Genomic DNA, 25891 nt, shown 5'->3' with positions numbered 1-25891 from the left:
AAACTAGTACAGGGACTTTTTTTCCTTCCAGTTTTACTGAGATAGGATTGACATATAGCACTGTGTATGTTTAAGGTATACAGCATAATGATTTGACTTAATCATGAAAGGATTATCACAGTAAATTCAGTGAACATACATCATCTCATATGGGTACAGAATTCTTTGTGATAAGAACTCTTAGGATTTGCTCTCTTAACAACTTTCATATATAACGTGTAGCAGTATTAATTATATTTATCATGTTTTACATTACATACCTAGTACTTATTTGTCTTATAACTGAGAGTTTGTACCTCTTGGATACCTTCATCCAATTCCCCTTCCCCCCACCCCTGGCCTCTGGTAATCACAAATCTGATCTCTTTTTCTATGAGTTTGTTTCTAAAGTATAATTGATCTATAACACTATGTTGGTTCCTGTTACACAACATAGTGATTTGCTATTTCTATACATTTCAAAATGATCACCATCATAAGTCTGGTTACCATCTGTCACCATCCTAAGATATTACATAGTTATTGACTATATTCCCCACACTGTACGTTTCATACCTGTGACTCATTTATTTTGCAACTAGAAGTTTGTACCTCTTAATCTCCCTCACCTATTTCTTTCTATACAGGGACATTTTAATTCACAAAATCGTTAAATTACCCAAAAGCTGATTCTGAAGACTTGTAACAGAATCCTAAACACAGAGAGAGAGAGCTTGCTAAATCAAAGATGCTTACTACTTAAGACAATTTTTGTAAAGCTATAGAGCTTCCTTGTTTAAATTCAGATTTCATATAGATGATGTGTAGATAAGAACAATGCCTTATATTTGCTTAAATTCTCAGTTTTCAAAGCCCTTAGACATACATTGCTGCTCTAAATCCTCTCAAAAAACGCTGTGAGAACTGTTTTCCATTTCACAGATGACGAAAGTGCAGCTTAGAAGTGGAGCCATTTGCCCATGGAAACCTGGTAGAAAATGGCTGAGGCTTAGATGCAGCAGCCCTCCCTTTTGGCATTAAGCTAGCCCTACCACAAGAAATAAGCAGAGACACATGAATTTATTAGGGAAATCCCTCTTTCAAAAAACCACAACCATGAATATGCCCTAGGTATCCCCATTTCTCCCATTCTCCCTCTCCAAACCACCTTCCTGGGTCTGCAGTCCAGCCCATCTTCCTAGAGTTCAGTTCTGATTGTCACTTTCTTCCCCCCGCATCTGCTAGCTCCACACAGCCTACAAAATGAAGTTCAGGTTCTACAAAATGGCACCCAAGTCCTCTGCCTGAGCCCCCATCCACTACTCCAGCTCTCTTTCCCATGTCAGTATGGTGTTTCTTGCCCCTTATATTTTTAATCAAGCAGACCGGGGTACCACCATCTGACACCCCAGCAGGGCCTGGGCTAGGATGAGGCGGGCTACACAGTTTAACGGGACATCAAAGAACCCAATCATCAAGATAAATGTTTTAATGCAATATTTTTAAAATTAATACAAAAAATGAAAAATATCAAAATTTAAAATAAAGACAGGGTCATATTACTGGTTTTCCCTTTTTTCCTTTTTCAGACTCCAAAAATGCCTCAGCAGAGTTCTGTTATGGATCCTACGGTGACTTTCCACTTGGGTACTTTTATTAAAGATGTTTCCCAAGAGTCAGTTCTCACACCCCTTTCCACATTAGTATCAGTATCTTACTTCTCTTCTTGAATGCCTCAGCATTTATCTGTAACCCTCTTCTGTCTGGAAAACCTACTTCCCTTAGTAACTGGTCGTACTTTGATGGCAATCTGAATCATCTCGGATACTCGCCAGCGCCTTCCCAAAGCACAGTGGGCACTCAGCTGCTCTTTGGTAAAAGAACGCAGAAATCACAGTCCTCACACTGGCTGGCTGTGGGGTTGGGCAGAGAAGGAACTCAAATATATTTTGTTTGGTCCAGAGTGCTTTTTAAAATCTGAATTAGTTATCAAGATTGAAAAACCAGGATATTTTACATTAAAAAAATCGAAATCTCTGTCATTTCTTGAAAAAAAAAATCAGAAACTCTAGCCAAAGCAGGCCCCGATTCTTCCAGGATACCAACGGGAGTTTGCAGCCCAGTGGCTCTGCCTTCAGAGCTCTCTCCAGTTCGCCGCCTGCTACCCGTTTCACTCACTCACATTGCCGGCCAGGCCCTATTCGCTCTTTTTTGGCGACCCTAGGCTTGAAGCAACGAGTGCACTGGATAAAACCAATCTGCTGGGTCCACTTGTTCTCTCGGGGAGAATAATGTTTCCTTGTTGTCCTTTCTAGGCTTGCAGGGCCTCACAGAAGCAGCTCGCCTTTCTCACCCACAAACTTCCCACGACCCGTGAAACTTGCAAGGCCCTCCTCCTTCACTGTTTCTCCCCCGCCCTTTGCTCCAGGGTCCCCTCCCCGGCACCGGCCCTTCCCTCCCTCCCCCACCCAAGGCGCTCCGGAGCTCGGGGCGGGTCCCCGGCCCCCAGCTCGGCCATCTGCCCCGGCCCAGGGCGCTGGGGCTCGCCCACGGCGGCACTGGGCATGCTCAGAGGCGGCCGCACGGGCAGCTTCGCTTCGCAGGCGCTAGCATTCGGCGGCGGGCGGGCGCGCGGCTGCAGCTGGAGCTCCAGCGCCCGGAGTTGGAGTTGCCGGGAGTTTCCCCCTCTCCCCCTTGCGCGCGGCAGCTGGAGCCGGCGCTGCAGCCGCGAGCGGCGGCTACCCAGCACCCGGGCCGGCCGAGCCTTGTCCGGAGCCCGGAGCCCCGCGCGGGGCAGCTCCTGGGGAGGAGCCTTGCGGGCTGGGACGCGTGCAGCGCACTGGCACTGCCGGGGCACGAACCGGGCTGCAAGGTAGGGCCGGGGCGTGGGGAACCAGGCGAGTGAGGCAGAGGCCAGGCTGGGGGTTGCGGAGGGTGGAGGATGCGGCTGCAGAAGCTGCGGCGTTTGGGGTGCCCAGCGCTGGGTCTGAGGCGCGTGGCCGGGTCGGGGACGGCGCTGCGGGGCAGAGGGAGTAGGCAGGCGCCCAGGGAGATGCTTTCAAGTTGGCGGGCGACGGGAGAGGGGGCCGCGCGCTCGGGCGCAGCTGCTTTGTGCGCGCCGAGAGGGACTCGGGTCCCTGGTTCTCCCCAAACCTGGGACCCGATGTGCGGGCAGGGCTGGGCAAGCCGCAGAGCCGAGCAGTTTCATCCGAGAAAGTTGAGGATGGAGCCCTTCTTTCCTCACTGTGTCCGCGGTAGGATAGCCCCGCGGGTGCCGCCCCGAGGCCCCCAGTGTGGAGGAGCTGCGCCCCTGGGCTAAGTTCCTCCGCCCCCGGCTGAAATCCACGAATCACCCAGATCTTCGCTTCCCTGGCTAGCTTCTAGGAAAATCATTCCTGCCAAATCTGAGGTAGGCTGTCCGGGCGGGAATGGCTCCCTGCCTCCGGGACGCTTAGCTGGGCGACGCCCCCTTCTCAACCTCAGACGTGGCCAAGGGCGCCCGGTTCCGAGTTAGTGCTTACGGTGCGCACTGGAATGGAGCCTCACACACATGGCGGGGAACGTGGGGTAGGTGGATGGCCTGATTTTTCCTCTAGTCTTTTCTCAGCTTTACAACACCCCCACCAACCCCACCCGGCTCATCTTCGCAGAGGACAGGACCTGGAGGGGAAGGTCAGGGGGAGAGTTTGGGTTGACATACTGTTCCTTAGGAGAGGATACCTGGGCTGTATCTGGCTTGGGCTCCAGCCCCAGGACTTCATAACGAGCCCTCTCCCTTTTCGGTTATTCTTCCTCAGGGACCGGGTGGGAAGGAGTAGGGGCGGTGGGTCCACAAGAATGTCCACTTCGTCCCACTATCTCCTAAGAGTGCGTTCCAGGGGTCCCCAGGACCCTGGAACTGGCGTTACGTGGATTACGAGAATGTGGAGGATGCTGACCATTCTCCTAGCTCCACTTTTTTCACTTCTTGTTTTGAGTTTTGGGGTTTTGCCTGCACACGAGTCAGAGCTGCTCTGTCATAACCGGGAGGTGGAGGAGCTTCAGCCTGGCAGTGAGCCGCTGTTCACCTCCGAGGCTGCTAGTGGGAATTGGTCCAGAAATGATTATGCAGGCTAGAAATATGCCTCTTTTTCTTCCCCCCCGTCTTTTGGCTGAACACCTTGGCTGTTGGGTTTGTGTGTTAAGATCTTAAAGGAGAACCCACACACTACTCAAGTACTATGTTTTAGGGAATCACCATTTCTGCTACATGTTCTTCTCTTTGCTTTTTTCCTGAGGGTGGGGGTGGGAATCTGCTTTGGGGCAGATTTCCAAATGTGGAAATCACCTGGTGTTGGTACACAGGTTCTAGAGTGAGATAGACCTGAGGTCAAGATTTAGGTTTACAGTCGGATTACTATGCTAACTGACAAATTGTTGGACACTATGAACTTCAGTTTTCTCTTCTGTCAAATGGGGATAATAGTGGCCTTATCTCCTTTCATTGCAGGGTTGTTGTGAGACTTGGGGGAGATAATGGGCATCAGAAGTGCTAAGAAAACTTTAAAGCACCAATTGTGTTTTCCTGTGGCTGTGCTCTTTACTCAGTTTTTTTTTTTTTTTGAATTAACTACTTCTTTTAATTGTAACAAGCTGCCTGAATCTTCTCTCCTCCACCCACTCCTCACCAAAAGGTTTGGTTTCTCAGGGCTTTGGAAGTCGCTCTTTATCTTCTTTTTTCTCTTCCCTTAAATTCATCTCTTGATTTTAAGGGTTGAGGCTCCAGTCCTTGTATTTATCTGAAGGAGGCAGCGAGGTGTAGTTTAGGAGATGGGAGCGTGGTGGGGTGCCTCATCAATGTTCAGAATCCTGGGCCCCAGAACTGGCATGTTAACAAGGCCCCAGTTTGAGATCCAAGGTTGATGAAGGAGTCAGCCGACCTGGGGCTGGAGCTCTGGCATGGTCTCTAACAGTGACCTTGAACTAGGGACTCAACCCCTCATCAGTGGAATCAGACTATGAGCTTGAGGGCCAATGCTGATCAGAGGCAAGAACAGGTGAGATGTCTTTCACTCAGTTAATAAGGGATTAATCAGGCTCCTGACCCCTCCTCCCCCCCAGGTGCTGCACCTTCCCTAATCCTAGCGTAGTGGTTCTCAAACTGGAGCATCAGAGTCCCCTGGAGGGCTTGTTAAATCGCAGCTAGCTGGGCTGCATTGCCAGAGCCTCTGATTCTCTGCGTCTAGCGTGAGGGGAAGGGGGTCCAAGAATTTGCATCTCTAACTAGTTCCAGGTGATGACAGTGCTGCTGGTCCAGCGACCATGCCTATAGAATCATTGACTTAGTGGGTGAGAGAAAGAGAAGGTGTTTGTTCAGAAACACCATTATTTTAATAGGTCATGTATGGAGGCAGGGTTTCTTCAGGCCGTTTTAGGAACTTGCCTGAGGCATTTTCTATTTCTGATACCTGTGCCACTTCTCATTGTCCAGTGTAGATAATTCTGATTGCTTTTCAAATGAATGAATTTTACACAAAAGTTCCCCCTTCTTTTCATACTGTAAAATACTTAGCCTCTGGTTTCCAGGACACTCTTGGATAGGCTGAGATTGGTGACCTTGATATTGATAAATCCAGCAACTACCCTATTTCCTTTCTTTGGGGATCTCAGACGTTTGTGGAGAGGAGGTTTCGAGAAGTTCTGGCAGCTTAAACCTTAAGATTGGAGAACAGGGGGCTTCCCTGGTGGCGCAGTGGTTGAGAGTCCGCCTGCCGATGCAGGTGACGTGGGTTCGTGCCCCGGTCCGGGAAGATCCCACATGCCACGGAGCGGCTGGGCCCGTGAGCCATGGCCGCTGAGCCTGCGCGTCCGGAGCCTGTGCTCCGCAACGGGAGAGGCCACAACAGTGAGAGGCCCGCGTACCGCAAAATAAAACAAAAAAAGATTGGAGAACAGGTGAATCACTTATGAGCAAGATTAAAAAGAATTTGCAATGTGGTGTTTTCTCTGAAGGGACAGCTTACGTAGGCCTTGGGGGAGGTGACAGATGTCCTGTGGTGGTCAGATCTGGTGAAGGCCTTCCATTCCTTCTAGAGGATGGTAGTGTTGGCTGTAACTGAGGGAGACCCTCCATCACTGTCTGAGGGCTGGGAAGCCCAACTTTTTGGAGCAGCTGTGCAGTATCAGTGCTGCTCTGTGTAGCTGAGTTTATAATCGAGCACTGTTTGGGCACAACCCAACCTTAATCTCTTCCTTGCCCCCTAAGCTATGGTCCGGGGCTGACAGTTCACCATGACTTAAGGTGGCCTAGGTTGTGGCCTTGAATTTTAGCTGCTTTGTATCAGAGAGGCTTCGGGCACCTGCTGGAGTCAGGAAGATTCCCGAGATGATATTCGAGGGCAGAAATAAGGTTTACGTAGCACCCAAGTGGACTGTGTGTCCGAGGGGCTCTTGTGTTGCTGTACCAAATGGAGTCCAGCTGACTGTCAGGCTTTATCTCAGCTTTCCATTTGTGCTTTGTTTTCGTTTTCAAGTGATTAGCACTAGAGAAACCTATCAGTAAATCAGAAACCTATTCAAAAACTCAAGTGTACCACTTAGTGTTCTAGCAGATAAATCTGCAAGGCCCATGCCTGTCTTCCTGACCGTAATCAGCCCTCAGTAGACACAGCCTTCAGCTTGAAATTCGTTAGATGCACTAATCACTGATACAAATGGTTTCTCCTACTTAACACGGGTACAGAAAAGTCCTATTTTAAAATTCTTTTCCATAACTTGATATTTATATTTTGGGTGTTACCCCTACTTTTTGCTGGGAGGATTTCTTTTCCAGGGTGGGGAAGCTTCTTTCCTTATCACTGTTATTCACTTTTTTCAGCACATGACCACTTGATGTCTTGGCTCCCTTGGCTAAGTTTGTTGTGAGACAGTCATTTTGTTAACTTTATTTCTCTTAGATCATCAGGGCTGTTACTGGGTCCTAGAGAGTCATGGTCAGTTCCTGGAAGGCTCTTTTCCTCAACTGTCCTAGAGGATTCTTTTAAAATAACACTCAGTTTATACTGCACTAGCTTATTTCTAAGATCCATTTTTTTTTTTCTTTTCACAATTCATCATTTTCCAATTTCAAAAATCTAGATGGGTCTGAAAAATTATGAACACATTTAATGTATGGTTTCTTTCTTCTCTTCCTGTAACCTGTTATGTTAATAGTGGCTTCCAATGAATGGCATCCTAAAACAAAGCAAGTTTGGTTCCTGACCTGGGTAGAAAATGTGGTTCCTGCTGTCCAACTGATAGAATTGAGCAGCCATCCAATTAGCTCAGCAGTTCCCAGAGTACTGGGAAAATACTGTTCGGTGGACGTTAATAGGTGTGCTCTTGTAAAGGTCAAATCAATCTGGAAGCGCTGCCTGTTATTTTCCCCTGTCTCAGAGATTCTCACTGTGTTCATCATTGTATCAAAGACTCTGAGAAGGACTGCAGTTAACCATATCAACAACAAGAAACTTAGTTCTATTTATTTAACCAGACATTTCCCAGAGCATTTTGAGGTTATGTGTGTAGCTTCTAGGACTGCTTTACTGAATCAGCACATCCCAGCAGTTCTAATACATTATTTAACACCATCTATGGGTAGGGTGGTTTCACCTGGTCTATCTCTAAAATATAGGGGCATTCATAAACTATGGATATTAATTGATGCATGGACTGTACAGGTGGTTACTGTTTATTTCAGAGTAGAGAGAAGCCATTTGAAGCTGTGCTGGCTGAGGAAGCCTATATGGATGGACTAGACTATGAAAACTCTGGCAACGATGCGTAGCACTTCTGTAGAGAGGAGAAAGGGTGTTTTAGGTTGCTGGTGTTAGGGAGCAGAAGTGTGAAGTCGTACTTGTGCCTGCACATAAATAAATACCTTTCAGAGCACATAAGACAAGCGATGTGCCTGGCACAGAGTGAGACTGTGTGAATCTGTGGCAGTGGTCAAAGAACCTGTCGTCAAGTTCTTTCTTGATTCTGTAAATTCACTGAAGTGGCAGATGAGTTCTCGTGACCACAGGAGAGCTTGTTGTGGATAAAGGGGGGCACAGCACCCAGGTTGAAAGCAAGGAGGGGTGCATGGGACAGAAAGAGAGAAAGTGTTCCCAGGCTTTCAGAGGGTAGTGGTTCCAGGTACAGAGGGATTAATTCAAATGTATGTCCAGCTGAAGAATGTTGGGTATTTGGGGGAAGAGCTTTCCAGGAAGAGGGGAACTTGACTGGAGTTTCAAGAATAAGCAAGAACTCTTATAACTCAACAATAAAAAGGCAAATAACCCAATTTATAAAGGGGCCAAGGGGCTTCCCTGGTGGCGCAGTGGTTAAGAATCCACCTGCCAGGGGACACGGGTTCGAGCCCTGGTCTGGGAAGATTCCACATGCTGCGGAGCAACTAAGCCCGTGCGCCACAACTACTGAGCCTGCGTGCCACAGCTACTGAAGTCCGAGCGCCTAGCGCCCGTGCTCTGCAACAAGAGAAGCCACTGCAATGAGAAGCCCGCGCACCGCAACAAGAGTAGCCCCTGCTCGCTGCAACTAGAGAAAGCCCACGCGCAGCAACGAAGACCCAAGGCAGCCAAAAATACACAAATGAAACAAATAAATTTATTAAAAAAAGGGACCAAGGATTTAAATATACATTTGTCTTTTCAGGTAAGATATACAAATGGCCAATAAGGGGATGAAAAGATGCTCAACGTTATTAGTCCTTGGGGAAATACAAATCAAAACCTCAGTGAGGTACCACTTCACACCCATCAGGATGGCTTTGATCAAAAAGATCAAATGTATATAATGTTGGCGAGGATGTGTCAGAACCCTCCTACATTACGTTGTTGATGGGAATGGAAAATAGCGCAGCTGCTTTGGAAAACAGGCAGTTCCTCCTCAAAATGTTAAACATCAGGGTAGCCCATGACCAATTCCACTTTTTGACAAATCCAAAAAGTTACATTAGTGGTTGCCAAGAGCTGGGGGGCAGGGCAAGAGGAATGGGAGTGACTGTTGATGGGCATGGGGTTTCTTTTGGGGGTGATGAAAATATTCTGGAATGGTTGCACAACTTTGAATACATTAAAACATTGTGAATACATTAAAACTACTAAATTGTACACTGTAAAAGGGTGACTTTTATAGTGAATACCTCAACTAAAAGAAAAACAGTAAGAATGCCACTGTGGGTAGAGTGATAGGAGAATAATAAGAAAAACGTGGAGAGAGAGAGATGCAGGAATAGGCTATCAGTTTCAGGGCAAATTTTCTGCTCTTGGGTAAAAAAAAGGCATCTAGATAATTCCTTTCTCCTTGTTTATCTTTGGATCTTTTAGGATTTTTCTGTTACTCTTTCATCCCAAAGTCCTTCCTCTGAATTAAGAGGGTCGTGTGCCAAGTTGCTTCTGAGTCAGTGGAATCGTTTTCATGGCAAATACCCTGTGACCTTCAGAGAGGAATGTGTTTCTGGGCTTTGCTCTGGGGACTAACTCCATATTTAGGCTTCGTTGCTGTGATCCACTAGAGGGCAGTGGGCAGGGCTGACTGGACAGCTTATGTTTAGCTTCTCCCTTAAGATTTGACTGTGGTAGACGTTTTAGCATCATCTTGTAAGTTGTTAGTGGAACTGTGTCAAGACTGTCCTTAAAAAAAATCTCTGGGGTTTCCCTGGTGGCGCAGTGGTTAAGAGTCCGCCTGCCGATGCAGGGGACATGGGTTCGTGCCCCGGGCCAGGAAGATTCCAACATGCCGCAGGGCGGCTGCGCCCGTGAGCCATGGCTGCTGAGCCTGTGCGTCCGGAGCCTGTGCTCCACAACGGGAGAGGCCACAACAGTGAGAGGCCCGCGTACCGCAAAAAAAAAAAAAAAAAGTCTCTGTATTAAACAGGATTCATGTGGTACTTGGCACTACACGAGCATCAGTGTATTTGGGTGCAAGAGTCATGATGCTAAATGGGGTTAAACACCACTGGAACAGTTGTTCCCTTGGTAGAGACTTTTTGCCTCCTTTAACAGTGTAGTGTAGCCTAGCTGTGCTTCGCCAACTCGTGGACAAGAGCACTTGGGGATCTTGTTAAGGTGCTGATTCTGATTCAGTAGGGGTTGGGGGCTGGGATTCTGCACTTCTAACAAACTCCCACTGATGCATGTGCTGCCAGTCCGTGGATCATTCTGTGAGTAGAAGCTAATACGGTATGAAGATGGCAATGGAGTGGGACAGAGCTGAATGTGAAATGTGGCTCTACCATTAATTTGTTGTGGGAACTCGGGTGGGGTAGTTAACACCTGAGCCATGGTTTTCTTATCTGTAAGATCAGAGGGAGACCTAGCTTGTAGAAAAGTACCTAATATGATGCACCTGGAATGTTTAATGTTCTTTGCCTTCTCCTTCCCACAAGGGCTAAGAATCCCACGGTTAGGACTAAGGAAAAAGTATATGGAAGAAAGCCAAGAGCTTCGAAAAGTTTTCTGATTTGTGTGGGTGAGGTTGGGGTAGGGGGAGAGGCTGTAGGGGAGAAGGGCATGAATCAGCCTCAGGACAAGGTAAATTTGCATATTGATTCTTAAATTACCATGGTTTTGGTAAAGTCACAGAGCTAGTCTCAGCTGAGTCTGGCTGACTTTCAGTCAAGGTGTTGGGTCTTTTTCTTTTTAATTTATTTTCTTTATTATTTTTGGCTGTGTTGGGTCTTCGTTGCTGCACACGGGCTTTCTCTAGTTGTGGCAAGCGGGGGCTACTCTTCGTTGCGGTGCATGGGCTTTTCATTGCGGTGGCTTCTCTTGTTGGGGAGCACGGGCTGTAGGCACATGGGTTTCAGTAGTTGTGGCACGTGGGCTCAGTAGCTGTGGCTCGCGGGGGTAGTTGCTCCGTGGCATGTGGGATCTTCCCGGACCAGGGCTCGAACCCATGTCCCCTGCACGGGCAGGTGGATTCTTAACCACTGCATCACCAGGGAAGCCCAAGGTGTTGGGTCTTGAATCTGCTATCATGGAGTTGGTTTCTTTTTGACCAGAAAGGCAGCCCTGGGCTGCTCAGTTGGTGCTAAGGTTCCTTCGTATGGTGGTCTCGGCCCATCCTTGCCTGGCTGCCTTCCCCCCTCACTTACTGATTTTCATCTCTTATGCAGACGGGAGGCGATAAAGCGACCTAAAATGCACACCGTTGAGTTTCATTCACAGCGGGAGTGAACGTTTCTTGGGATTAGGTTGAAAATATTTGCTTCATTGTTGGCTGTAGAAAATCTGGGCATTTCATTAGTTTACCTTCGGTGAGTCTGTTAAACTCTGGAAAGGTTTGGTTGAATTAGGTGAATGGGAAACAGTGGAAGAGGAAGAATTGGGAGCTAAATCCTGGCACCTGGACCCTGGGTCACTGCCTTCACCAAGCCTCAGTTTCCTCTGCTGTTATTTGGGACCAGTTCCTGCTGGCCGGCCTGCCTCATGGGCTTGGTTTGAGGCTCAAATGAATAGCACCTGTGAGGGCACCCTAAGATGACAGGCCTCTGTAAGGTATGGACCATCACTCAGCACTGCCGGCTTAGGCAAGGGCATTGTCTCAGGGTTACGGTGGCCTGTTAACATTTGTTCTCTTTCTGTCTCCTTTGTCATCATCCAAAGTGGGAGGAAATAAGAGATTGTGTTTTGTTTCAGTGAAGTTGATGGATCCTTTTCATTTTCCCCTGGGGAAAAAATTACACACAGTTTGTAAGATTTGAACAAAGCCTCAAGTGCAGTAAATCAAACGAGTTTCCAGTCTTCACAGCCTGAAATTCACTGCTTTCCTAAGGATGGTAATTTTGCCCTATTTCACCTTGTTTGACTGTTTTGTGGATTGGCAGGTGTGGGTCTTTAGTGCCCAATGGCTCTGAAGAAAAGGGCCACTTTGTTACAGAGCTGGGGCTAAGCATTTAAACCCACGCTGTGCCAACATTAGTAATCAAAGAGAAGATATCAGAGTTGAAGCCGAATACACTAGGCCTCACCGGTACAGCACTGTCCTTCCCGACGGTGGAAGTGGGAATGATCTCAGGCGAGTGAATACATGTGTTACCCTGTAATCACCTTTCATAACCACTGTTGGTCAGAGAGGGTGTATGTCAGTGCTGGTCTTTGTTTTTCAACTTCCTAGGAATATGTCGCCTCACACAGTCCAGGGTGACAGCCAGCAGTATCTAGTGGTTGAGAAGTTAATATTATTCCTGAAGAATTTAATCTACCCTATCATTAAGTAGCAATAAGGAGCTGGGTGTAGAAAGCTGGGTGTCCCTGAAGTAAGTCCTTTTAAAATTAAATCCTTATGCAACTGTAACAGTAGTTTAAAAAATAAGTTGAAGGTAGAAATTTGGTGCTTATATAAAGAGCTCAGTGCTGATAAAGTGGACATTTCTCCCAGTTTCATCCACTGGAAAGTGAGACTTTCTCCTTTTAATCAGATCCTTTTCTGACCTTACCAACCACACACTCGCTGGTCTATCTGGTGGTTGACTTTTAAAAATGGAACAGGGAATGCTGAATTCAGAAATCTTGTTTATGAACAGCCTTGCTTTCAAACCCCCCCACCCCAGACTCTGAACTCCTCCAGAGACCGGGATCTGTGTGTGTGTCTGGCATGTAGGAGAGAATCAATCAAAATATGTTGAGCTGGACAGCTGCTTTCTTCTGGGATTCCCCCTTCCTGTCTATTAATTTTTCTGTTCGTATATTATTTGAATAATGTTTCCCTAGAGGTGATTAGGTGCTTCCATAGTACATGGTTCTAAGCACTTTACAGATACTGATTCCTTTCATCCTCCCAACAGCTCTCAGAGGTAGGTACTATTACTTATCCCTATTTTACAGTTCAAAAAACAGGCATGGAGAGGTCATGTTGATACCAGCCAGGGTTCTTGGCCTTCCTTAATCAATAGAAATTGATAAGAGGCCAGAAAAGAAATTCAGGTAAGGCTTTACTGGGGCCCCTGCTGCAACGGGGGGAGAGAAAACAAGTAACAGTTTCCCTTGTTCGCTCCCTAAGTGCGAGATGAGCTGGTTCCTTACATGGGGTGAGGGTTGGGCAGGAGGGGCGCTTAGGCGGTCTGCCCACCCCTTTGGTGGTGTTGAGTGCAGGGGGCATGCGCAGTATCCTATTTCTGCTCCTCCCACCCTGTTTATCCTCCGGGCTCTTCAGAAGTGGCGCTTGGGTCTTTGGTCTTTTTGTATCTTGTCCATAATTTGCCCCGACTGTGCTTTCATGTAGTTATTTTTAGTCCCTTATAGTTTCTTTGCATTTTGTTGCTCAAGGAGGTGTTTGTCCAGGTGCAAGCACTACAGCAAAGGGTCCCAGGTCCCAGCCTGTCTCAACGCGACTTGTGTAAGACCCCAAAGCTGCCGCGTAGAGAGCTACAGGTGAACCAGGTGCCCCAGTTTCAGGGTTCCTGCTCTCATGGACAAGACAAGCTTGGCTAAGCTTCAGTAGACACCCCTCTCCTGCCTGCTCGGTGCTCCAATATTACCTTTCTCCCCACCCCCACCCCCGTCCCACCCCGGCTTTCCTGAGCGCTGCAGAGAAATGAGGGCAGGCACACCTTTTCTGTCTTCCCTTCTCCCTGCCTCCTTTGTCCTCTGCCCTTTTCTGCCCACTCCCAAGTTCCAGGAAAATGTGACCCTGGATTTGGAAAACAGGTACAGCACCGTGGCCCATTCGTATGGGCCCCGCCTTGTGGGGTGGCCGTTCACAGAGGGCTTGTTAGAATGAACTCCACTACCTGGGTGAGGCTATGACCTCCAGCCCTGGGCCTCTCAGTTTGTTGGGTGACAGGCAGTGTGACCTAGGTCACTGCCTCTCAAACCTTTAAGTGCAGGTGAATCTCCTGGGCATCCTGTTAAGGCACAGATTCTGATTCAATGGGACTGAGGTGGGGGGGCCTGGGATTCTTCTCACAGGCTTCCAGGAATGTTGAGGCTGCTTGTCCTTGACCCAGGGCTCTAAAGGAGCCCTGAGTCTGTGCGAGGTCAAGCCTGCTATTCCAAACACTGTCTTGCCTGAACAGGCCTGATTCCTAACCCAGGGCCCAGAGGAGACTTAAGACATCTAGAGAGAGACCCACCAAGATTGGAAGTCTCATGAAGGCAGAAGCTTGAGACAGAATGAGAGCATAACTGAGAGTAAAGGAAATTTGATGCTTCCGAAAGGAAGAGTGTGTATCATTTTCAAACGTGACCTGAAAAGTGCTCTCTTTATGATGGAAAGCTTATTACAGAGTGGCTCTAGTGATCCAGCAGAGAGAATACAAAGTACAATAACTCCTGTTTGAGTTGATATGAAATTTCACAAAGAACCTATGCTACTGGCCCCTAAAACTCTTGAAAGTAACCCCCCGAAGCTCCTCAAAATCTCCCTGAGTCTCCCCAGGTTCTGCCTGCTTTCCAGCTGCATCTGCTACAGTAGGTGCCACAGTCCTAGGAACCAACGTTGGGATACCAATGGTACAGATACGAAGTGCTCTCCTATCTCATCTGAGTCTCCTAATTACCCAGCTGTTTTTGATTGATGAGTAGTGAGACTCAGGGAGTCAAACTCCCTCGGAGCCACAGGCTCAGAAGTGATGGAGCTGGGAGCAGGCACGGCGAGGCAGTGTGGCCTGGTGTCTCTTGCTCTTCTTACCCGGCCTGACTGCTTAATTAAATCAGTTTGCCCTGTTTGTCTTTGCAAGGAGGAGGCATCCAGGTGGGTTTGCTTTTTAAAGAAAATGACTTTTTTGAAGGTTAACTTAACGTAGAAACAGGCACAGATTCCATGGGTGCAGTGTAGTGAACTTCTGTTCCAAGAGCACACCCATTTATTCTTAACACAGCTCAAGAGAGGAAGAGCCACCAGCACCCTGGAATCTCTCCTCCGGTGTGTCCCCTCCCGTTACTTCCTCCTCCATGGTACCGCTGTCCTGACTTCTAAGACTGTAGATCACCTCTGCCTGTTTTTGAGTTTTACATAAATACGCTCGTCCTTTTGTATTCTTTTATGTCTAACTTCTTTTCCTCAACATTGTAAGATTCATCCATGTTGTGCATGCAGCAGTAGCTGGATTATGTTCCATCATATAAATACACTGCAATTACTGATTATGGACATTCGAATTGTTTCCCGTTTTCGGCTTTACGAATAATGCTGCTGTGAACATCCATGTGTATATGTTTTTGGTGGTGCCCATAGGTATGCATCTCTGGTGTGTGTGTATGTGGGTGTTTCTGTAATGCCTGGTTCCTTGGATGTGACTATGTTTGCCTTTAGTAGATAACGCCAAAGAGTTTTCCAGTATGGCCATTCCAATTTATAGTCCCATCTGGTGTGAGTGAGCGTTCCATTACTCCACATTCTTGCCAATACTTACTTTGATAGGTCATTTTGTTTTCAATTTTATTTATTTATTTATTTTTGGCTGTGTTGGGTCTTCGTTTCTGTGCGAGAGCTTTCTCTAGTTGCGGCGAGTGGGGGCCACTCTTCTTCGTGGTGCGCAGACCTCTCACTGTCGTGGCCTCTCTAGTTGCGGAGCACAAGCTCCAGACGCGCAGGCTCAGTAGTTGTGGCTCACGGGCCTAGTTGCTCCATGGCATGTGGGATCTTCCCAGGCCAGGGCTCGAACCCGTGTCCCCTGCGTTGGCAGGCAGATTCTCAACCGCTGCGCCACCAGGGAAGCCCCTGATAGGTCATTTTAATCTTAGCCTTTCTGATATTGTATAGAGGTCTCGCATTATGATTTTCATTTGCATTTCTCTTATCACCATTGGAAGCTTAGTGTCTTTGCCTGTATATTTGGCATTTGGATATCTGCTTTTGTGAAGTGCTTGTTCAAGTCTCTTGCCTATTTTTCAGTTGTGTTGTTTGTTTCACTTTTGAAAACATCTATGAAGAATCCTTGAAATCTATAGTGATGGGAATCACCTGTGAGTGAGATCGGATTATATTCTCAGAGGTAATTTCTGAAGATCCCCTCCTACAGGAGGCCCAGCAGGCTGAGGGGGGCTGAGGATAGGCAGAGGCATAAAACCCTTAGCAGGGAACTTGCTGCAAAGTTGAAGAGCCGCGGGCTCTGTGGCTCACGGCAATTGTCAAGTTGTGAGATCACCTGAAAGCTTGAAAGCACTTCACTTCTAAATGTTTGCCTTTTACAGACCGTCACTCTGGAAGATTGTAGACCAACTCCAAAAGTATTGCTGAAAACATTTTTGGAATTGCTTTGAGTATATTGTTTTGGATATTTTTAGTTGCTTTCAAAATGTCCTTTGAGAATGTATTTGATTTGGGGAAACAACAGCAGACCTCTCAGAACCCAGCCCAGTGAATAAGGAGGGTGCTTCATGGGTGACTTAAACAAAACATTATTTGTAAGGCTTGCCTGTAGGGGGATGGAAGGTGAGCAGGAAGGACGAAAGCACTGCACTAAATGCCGGAGTTTCCTGATCTCTTTTCATCTTTATAGTAACCTATGAAGTACTAACTGTTGTGAGTATTCCTACTTTGTAGATGAAAAGTCAGACTTAGAAAGGGAAAGACAGCGTGATTGAGGAGTCAAACCTAGCTCTGTCTTACTCGAGGGCCACTAGTACCCCTTCCTTTTCCCCACCCTGCCTCGCCTCTGATGAGTGTTAGAGGAATCAAAATTGTTGCAGCCAGAGCACCGTGTGCTGATGGCGAAGGTCTGGTTTCCACCCTGTCCTGTTATAGACCCTGGGATCTGGGTGGGTCCTCTTCCTGGTGGGGGTTGGGAGAGGAGAGGAGAACTCAGGCTTCAGGGCACTCATTTCCAAACACGATTTCTGGGCTTCCCTGGTGGCGCAGTGGTTAAGAATCCGCCTGCCAATGCAGGGGACGCAGGTTTGAGCCCTGGTCCAGGAAGACCCCCACATTCTGTGGAGCAACTAAGCCCATGCGCCGCAACTACTGAGCTGCGCTCTGGAGCCCACGAACCACAACTACTGAAGCCCACGTGCCACAACTACTGAAGCCCTTGCACCTAGAGCCCGTGCTCTGCAACAAGAGAAGCCACTGCAATGAGAAGCCCACGCCCCACAACGAAGAGTAGCCCCCGCTCGCCACTACTAGAGGAAGCCCGCGTGCAGCAAGGAAGACCCAACGCAGCCAAAGATAAATAAATAAAAAATTAAAAAAATTATTTAAAAAACCCCCACGATTCCTGTGGCTCCTGCTGTTTAGGGGAGCAGCTGAGGGCCTTTCACTATCCTGGCCCATGTCCTGCCCAGGATAGTCTGACCTGTAGGCTTTACTTTGCTCTTCCTTTTTTTTTTTTTCTCGCGGTACGCGGGCCTCTCACTGTTGTGGCCTCTCCCGTTGCAGAGCACAGGCTCCAGACGCGCAGGCTCAGCGGCTATGGCGCACGGGCCCAGCCGCTCCGCAGCATGTGGGATCTTCCTTCCCGTTCGTGTCCCCTGCATTGGCAGGCGGACTCTCAACCATAGCGCCACCAGGGAAGCCCTGCTCTTCCTTTTAAGTGGCTGGCAAGCCACCCAGGAAATACTCTAGGATGTATTCATGAATATTGTCACTGTTGGAAACTTTATTCTATGTAGAGAGTCTTTCTCCAGATGAGCACTTACAGAAAATCTGACCAGAAGAGGCAGAATGTTGCTGAATTCTTTAATATTCATTCATTCCTGATCTTAAGGGAAAAATCACCCATTAGTTTTCTCTGAAACAGAGTGGGTTAATGGCTTTCGGTGTGTAATGAAGACCTTCAGAAATGATTCCTGAAAAGAGTGTCCTGGGTGGATTGCTTTCAGATAGACCCTGGGGAATCCAGCCGGCCCTGAGATGTGAAGGGCCTGGGAGAGACACAAAAATACACTTGGCCGTCGCAGAGGCTTGTTCTCACCCTTCCTGTCTCATGGACCCCAACAAGCTGACCCCCTTCCACTGAGCTTTGGAATGTTGTCTCAAAGTTGAGTACCCAGAACGTAGAAACTACAACCTATTTTTCTGTCTCAAAGCAGTAAAGAAGCCTCTGGACTTCTTTTGAGACTGCACAGTAGAATGGTTTCTTCGTTTGATGGTTTCTTTATTCTTAGCACCTTAGATCCTGCGTAGCCTTGCTTTTCAGGGCAAAGCTCTGGGCTGTGGGTAATCAGATAACCAAACCATTTCCTAAACAAATTAGAATTTGATTTCATTCATAGTCACACAGCTTTCCCTACATAAAATGAGGCATCTGAGAAAAAAAATGTGAGGACATTTTAATGAAAACTTCTCCTGATAAGATACTCATTTTCCTATCACATTTAATTCCTGTAGAGTATTCTAGAGCAGGTGTGAAGAGCCAGGTGTTGCCCTCATCCCCCAGTGACTGTGGATACCTGATGCAGCATCTTTACCTGTTTCCTAGCAGATTATATGATCCCATGCATGTGTGCAGGTTGAACACCTCAGATTTGGACTTGGCTGGGGGACATGGGAACTTATTCACTTCCTGCCAAAAGAAAGAAACTTACAAGTAGTGCTTTGTGTTTTGAATTTTACAGTGCACTGAGTAAACACAAGTTATGCACTGTGATGGGAGGAGTAAAAAGGTCCGCCACGTCTTTATTTTTTGAGTGGGTGTAACTAAATGATTAGGTCCTGGATGTGTTACTAAGATGTAGGTCACAGTCTCCGGCAGAGCGACAGTAAACATTTCTCACCTGTGTTATCTTACAGCTGCAGGTGTCTAAAGTTCTTTTTATCCTAAAATGTTTTCCTCGAAGGTTTTTTGTTTTGATTTGTTTTAATAAGCCTCTTGCTTTGGGAATAAGGAACTCACTTCAGTGAATACCTAAGGCTTTCTTAATTCCCTTATGTTACAGATGAGGACAACAAGGCTGTACAGTTCTACCATGAATCAGTAGTAAACCAAGGACTCTTTAATTCCAGGCTTTTGTTTCTCAGCTCACTGTGATTTTCTAGAACTGTAAGATATTCCTAAGATTCTTTGTTTTAAAATCTAGCTTTCAGTTTAAGGTCATTGTCTCTTAGCAGTTGTTTCCTTGCTTTATGGTAACCAAAGCTTTAAAATGATCCAGTACAAGGGGAGAACCAAGCCATGACTTTCTCTTGTTCTAAAATTAATATAAAAATTTATAGCTGTATAAATAATATTTACTGAATTTGACACTATTATTTGTATGTATGAATAAATAATTTTGAAGTATACCGATATTTTATGGCTGATCTGGTCAAATTTCCACTGTATCTGTGTTGAAACACACTGTCCTTTCTCTATTATCTTGGCCTTTGTGAAGGATGAATCCTTGGACTCATGATTTTTCACACTGAGTTTGTGTAGGAAATCAGGATGTGTCTAATTATCATATAGGGCGTCAGGAAATTCTCATAACAGTTCATTTAAATCCACTTAAATTAAAAATAAAGAACACGTTATATAGCAACAGAGGTTTTTTTTTTTTTTTTTTTTTTTCTTTTAAAGAGGAGATCGGACTCCGTGAATCAGATGAGCAGTTTCAGAACTCATGGGGATTACTGCTTTAAAGGCCCAGGAGGAGTGGATAAGAACCTGTCAGCTCTGTCAGTCCTCACTGTGCCCTGGTATATTGATGCTCTCTGTGACTGTTGATCTATGACCTAGTTCTCTCTAAAAGCTGTCTATTTAAAATCAGTTCTCTCTTCTTCTGCCCAGCTCAGTGAGCATGTCTTTTTTTCTGTGCTGCTCTTGGAGCTGACCCTCAGGATGGAGAACCTTTGACAGAATAGCATCTTATCCTCAACTCAAGGTCTCAAAGTCATGATTAACTGGCAGATACTGGCTTCAATAAAAAAAAAAACAAAAAAACCCACCAAGACACCAGTGCTTAGAATCCACAGGGCTTATGGGGTAAGAGTAAGGGTACTAAGAGAAGAGTTGGAAAACATGTTGGGCAGAGGTGGCCAGGCTCTCCTGGTGAGTTGATGAGTACCTTGGCTCCCTTTGCCCATGTGTCTGCCCCCTGTCCTTCCTTTTCTCCCACCTGTGGGGGCGGGGTGCTGTCTTAGGTGCTGAGCTCAGACAGGCACAGAAGACTGGTCTTTGGGGACTAGGGTGTGTTGACCTTTGCTTCTCTATTGGCCATCTCCATCCTTCTGTCCCAGCTTTCTCTCTCCATTATCATTTGATACTATTCTGGATGGCATGAAGTACCCTGGTAGCATCATTCGTTTTCATTCTTTTGTCCTTAAATGCCCTTCTCCTCCTGTCTGTCTTGTATCTTTGCAATCACTCTTCAGACACCACCTCTTTGAAACCTTCTGTGACCACTGAACTTGTACCCTGAGGCAGAGTTGGTCTGTGCTATTCCTGTGCCGTATATAACTTATCATGCTCAAGTGTGATTATTTGCTTGCGTGTCTAGACTGAACATTTGAGGGATGGGACTGTGACTTGTACATCTTGTATCTTAGCGTGGTGCCTGGTGTATGATAGGTACCCAAAAGAGGGTGGATGGATGGATGGATGGGGCACATTCAAAGAAAACTTCTGAGAAAGGAGAGAGAGCATATTTTCAGCTGGGATACATGGGAAAAGCTCTAGGTGGGGACAGGAGTTGCTTATACTACATAGTTGCTGAAAAAGCTATATATATAGTAGAGGATAGAAGTATGTGCTACGGAGAATGAGCTGTGCCATTTTTTTTTTTTTTTTCAGAGTAGAAACCACGTAATTGGCAAGAGATGACATTGCAGTCATTTGGCTTTCCTTCTTAAAAGCTCTGGGATTTTTACTGAAAGATCCAGTTTCTTATGTGTAAAATGATATCCTATAATGTAGGTTCTATTTTTAATGTGAGGATCAATTGAGACTTTCAAAGGGCTCAACACCCTGCCTTGTCTGTCGTGAGGGCTCAGTAGGGTAAATGGTAGCTCTTGCTATTACCATCGGCCTCTATTGTCTGATAGAATTGAGGTGCCTGGTATAAATGTTCTCCCACTCCCTGAATAAGAAATGTAGATTCATAGGTAACCACAAAATGTGTGTCCGGGTGTTAGGATTCACTGGAAATGGGATTATGTCATCTCTTTTGTCTTCCTACTCACTTAGTGCTTCTTTTTAGAAAGAAAGGCACTTATCAGTTTCTTAGGAAAGCACTTGGTTCTAAAACAAATTTTTCACGCAAGGCATTCATGGGAGTCTTTCTAGTTGTTTAAAAAATATATGTGATATATGTCTATATATATTATTTGCAAAAAGTGTAATTCTTTCCTGACGTTCTAGAGAGCAGGGGACATGCATTGCTGTTTCTATTTTGATAAGGAAGCAAGTTGTGTTGGTCTGGGACAGCTTGAGTTTGGCTGATGAATGCCATTGTTTGTATGTGTACATTTCTGCCCCCACTATTGGAGATACATTTAGAAATCAGTGGTAGGATTTTCTAATAGTATTTCTTTACACAGTCATTCATACGTTCGTTTCCTGCGCTGCTTTTCTCACCTGGTCTTGCAGTGCTGGATCCGGCCATTATTACTGTTTTTTTTCCCCTTAACGTTCTTAGAAGCTACTACAGTTGCCAGTGATAAAGACTCTTTGCATGTGCCTCTGAGCCCCTTCTTCTCAGAATATTTTATAGCCTATGTTGCTGTTTGGGTACATGGCCAGTTTTATTTTTTGCCTAATATAGGTCAGTCCTGCCATAGTGAATTTCTGAGCAGATGAGAAAATGAATGGGAGCCATCTACACACATCTGGTGATGTGGACCCCCCATCCTTTCTCTCTAATTCCAAGATGCTCAGAAAGCTCTTGTAGCCCATTTGGCGGCAAGACCTCCCTTGAGCAAGAGTCTATTTATATTCATTTATCTTGTTTAGTGTGGTTATCCGTCAGTTTTGCTGCAGAGGTATTACTGTGTTTGAGTATGAGGTGCTGACCTACACTTTACGGGGAGCATAAAGTACATGTTACATTTCTAAAATGTTAAAACTTTTGCATTCCAAAACACATTTGGCTGTATGGGATTTGGGTAAGAGATGTGGGCCTGTAGTATTGTTATTAGGGCCTCTAAGCCTTTTTTTTTTTTTTTTTTTTGCGGTACGCAGACCTCTCACTGTTGTGGCCTCTCCCGACGCGGAGCACAGGCTCCAGACACGCAGGCTCAGCGGCCATGGCTCACGGGCCCAGCCGCTCCGCGGCATGTGGGATCCTCCCGGCCTGGGGCACGAACCCGTGTCCCCTGCATTGGCAGGCGGACTGTCAACCACCTGCGTCACCAACTGCGCCACCAGGGAAGCCCAAGATGTGTTTTACAGTGCATTATATGCTATGGTTTGATTTGTGGCGTTTTTGTTTAATATAGTGGTGCATAAAATGATGATGCATCTTAGAATCAGTGATTTCTTAGATTTGATGAAATATGGTAGTAATTTGCCTTACCAACCTCCTGATTTGTTGTCAGGATCAAATCAGATGTGTTTACTAGAAAACTACCGCTGTGCCAACTAACATGCAAACAAAAGCACCTTCCAAGGTCCCTGGACAATTTTTCTGCCTTTGGTATTTCTGGGTTTTTAAAATAAATTTTATTTACTTAATTATTTATTTTTGGTTGCGTTGGGTCTTTTGTTGCTGCGCACAACGTAGGGCCACTCTACGTTGCTGTGCACGGGCTTTTCTAGTTGTAGCGAGCAGGGGCCACTCTATGTTGCTGTGTGCGGGCTTCTCATTGCGGTGGCTTCTCTAGTTGCGGAGCAAGGGTTCTATGTGCACAGGCTCAGTAGTTGTGGCTTGCAGGCTGTAGAGTGCAGGCTCAGTAGCTGTGGCACACGGGCTTAGTTGCTCCGCGGCATGTGGGATCTTCCTGGACCAGGGCTCGAATCTGTGTCCCCTGCATTGGCAGGTGGATTCTTAACCGCTGCGCCACTAGGGATTTCTATGTGTCTTAAAAAAGAACTGGGAAGAGTTGGAAAATGAAAATTGCAAATCTGTATGAATTAAGATATCAAATGTCTTTCTTAAATATTTGAACAACAGAATTTCAGTTGACTTACACTTGGACTTCCTGAAAGATTTTATTTTTCTTTCAAGCAGTACCTCAGTCATGATGGTCTTATCTCCCCTTACTTTTCCCTCCACCTCCCCGCCCCTAGATAAGAGCGCTGAGTAAGGCCAGCTTTGGATGGGAGAGGAATGTGGGGTGAGAAGATCATTAATTTCATTTTGGGCACATTGAATTTGAGATGAGTTTGAGGCATCCAAGTGAAGATGTTGAGTAGGCAGTTGAATTTGTGAGTCAGAGATAAAAAAATGTGGCATTTGGGTTATAGAAATGGTAGATGAAGGCTTGAGCTTGGATGAGATCACCTAGGAAACGAGAAAGCAGGATTGGGACCGGAGGTTGACAAGCCACCTTCAGCCAGCAAACCTGTTTTATTTGGCCTATGCAGTGTTTTTAAAATATTTGAACAAGTTGCTGTAGCATGTTTATGGGTTTTTGGCTGCCCCAAGTATACTTTGTCTTTTGATGGCAGCACCCTAGTTTCCTTTTAAGAAATTCCCTATCCTCCAGTCTCAGACCTTAGCCTTAGGTAAAGTTCTTCCCCTGACTCTGAATGAAGCACGTGACTCAGGGCTGGCCAATCATTCCTGAATCGTCTGGCCACAATGGTTGGTTCAAGAATGGCCTTCTAATCCAAGCTGGTCTAATCAGAGGGAATTTTGAGACTGGGGGTGGGAGGTAGAGGAAACTCCAGGAAGAGAATCTTTCTCGTTTTCTGCTTAAACCTGGCAGGATGTGGTCTGGAGGTCTAGCAGTGGCCTTGCTGCCATAGGGTAGACCTTATCTGAGAATTAGGGACACGAAGAATCCAGATAGAGAAACTGGCCCTGATCGTGTTGATTAAACCCTGTGGCAAGCTGTACTTCTAGGCTTCGCGGTTAAATGAGCCAATAAATTCTCCTTTTGGAGTAACCCAGGATTTCTTTTATTCACACCAGAAAGAAATCTTAATTGCCAAGATTTAAAAATCGTGAGTTTTCATTTATATATCAGGACTTTGGCTTGAGCTAAGTAATTGTTGTTTTAGTAGGAACATCTGCTCTCCATTTTATTATAGTCTGTACCTCTCCCTAATGTCATCTGACCCTGATGCTTCAGGTCTGTTGCCAGCTATCCTGTCGGTTCTGCTGTGCTTTAAATTGTAGACCTGAGGGGGAAGTGAAAGTCAACTTTGTTTCCCTTAATTGTATTAACTTGCTTGTCCCTGTGGGTAGTTGGGCTTTTGGCTGCTGATATAGAGTGAAAAGGGAAGGAGACCTAGATCCAAGCTTTGAAGAGTTTGAACCCTGGAAGAATAGGCAGAGGAGGATAAGCTTGCAAAGAGAAGGAAGCCATGGCGGCAGGAAGAACATTGATTGTAGAGGCCAAAGCAAGGAGGGTTTCAGGGAGAAATTGATCGACATGGCCAGGTACTGTCAGGACGTCAAATAAGAGATAGAATGAAAAAAAAAAATTCTCATCTGAATTTGGCAACAAAGAGATCATTATTGATCCAGCTGGGAGCTGTTTCAGTGAGTGATGGAGCCATGCTAGGTTGGAATGGGTTGAAAAATGAATGGGAGATGGAAAAATGGGAGATATCCAAGGAGGACAATTTTTATTTTTCCTGTGAAGGAAGCAAAGAAATAAAGCACTAGCTGGAGACGTGAGGTTGAGGGTAGAAAGCTTTAAAAATAGGATTTGAGTGTGTTGAATTGTTGATGGGAAAGATCTAGTTGAAAGGGAGAAGCTGGTTGAATAGACAGGAGAGAAGAGACAAGGGGTAATTGATTATATGAGTCTGAGAAGGTGGGGTGAAGTGGGATCTAAAGCCCAGTGGAGAGATTGACCTTGGGGGAGAGGAGGGAACAGGATGCAACAGGAGGGCAGAAGCTGAAGGTCAGTAGTAAGTTAGTCTGATAATGAGAAGGTGCTGTGCCATGGGTTCCATTTCTCTGTTAGGAGGCAAGGTGATCTGGGAATGGGGGTGATGGTGGTGTGGATGTCAGAAGGGGTGGCCCTTTGAAAGTGAAATAAGAGTTGAGGAGAGTGGGAGAAAGAGTGGGTGGGATCACCCAGCATTGTGGAGGACTGACTCGTTAGTGGTTGGTGCTCATGAATGTTGAATGACTCTCGGCAGTGCCTAGGTGCTCAGTTGTGGGCACAGACAGAGCTACCATAGGTATCAGCTATGGGGTTTGGCAGAAGAGGAAGGACAAAAGGGTGAGCAAGGTAACTTGAGGGCATTTGTCAAGGGTGTTATGGGATGTGCTCTATGGAGATGTTGGCCTTTAGAAAGGAAGCTGAGTAAGAAGGGACATGAAATGAAACTTCAGATGAGGCCCAAATGGTTGATCACAATGAAGGGGATTTTAATGAGGCAGCCGGAGCTGAGGGTATTGTAGTCAGAGGAGGGATGCTGGGTGGTGAGGCTTGGGTGGAGTGCTGGAGAGGTTTTGTTGGAGGTGAGGCAGGCAAGGGAACAGAGACCAGAGTGTCAATGGATTTTGGATATTCAGGTCTCCCTTGCTCAGTGCAGGACTAAGACCGGAAAGGAGAATTTTGGTCAGGGTTCAACGTCATTTGTATCTGGGTTGGCTGTTTAATAAGAATAGGTTATCCATTTCCTCTTAACCGCCTTCCCTTTGATTTCAATGGAAGAGTATATTGAAGTGGTTTGGGGCCTACCTCTGTTTTTGCAATATGTCCAGAGAGTGATATTAGGAAAACTGTGTCTTTAATCACTTTTGGTACAGAAAATGTAAATCATTTAAACCTCTTGAGTTCATAGACTTTTCAGTTGCCGGAATGATTTGGTGCTCTTTTGCCTTCCATAGTCATGTTACTTCTCAAGGTGACTGATGGTGTGCTCAAAACCTTTAAGAGGAGCCCATGTTTAACTGGATCCCTCGTGGCTCTC

At 46.2% G+C, this 25891-nt stretch overlaps 1 protein-coding gene across 1 annotated transcript in view; it reads left to right on the top strand.

The window, feature by feature from the left end:
• The first annotated feature begins 2621 nt into the window (after window positions 1-2621).
• The window catches only part of STXBP6 (syntaxin binding protein 6), a 261893-nt gene continuing 238623 nt past the window's right edge, over window positions 2622-25891 (top strand). Inside the window, exon 1 of the mRNA XM_029239469.1 lies at window positions 2622-2851. The gene's annotated coding sequence lies outside the window, so the exon portion shown is untranslated. The remainder of the gene's footprint in view (window positions 2852-25891) is intronic.

Source organism: Monodon monoceros, unplaced genomic scaffold, assembly GCF_005190385.1.
Source record: "Monodon monoceros isolate NGI ecotype Baffin Bay Population unplaced genomic scaffold, NGI_Narwhal_1 Super_Scaffold_21, whole genome shotgun sequence".
NCBI classification, from domain to species: Eukaryota; Metazoa; Chordata; class Mammalia; order Artiodactyla; family Monodontidae; genus Monodon; species Monodon monoceros.
Note: the sequence above shows the minus strand (reverse complement) of the source record. Positions and strands in the feature narration are given on the sequence as shown.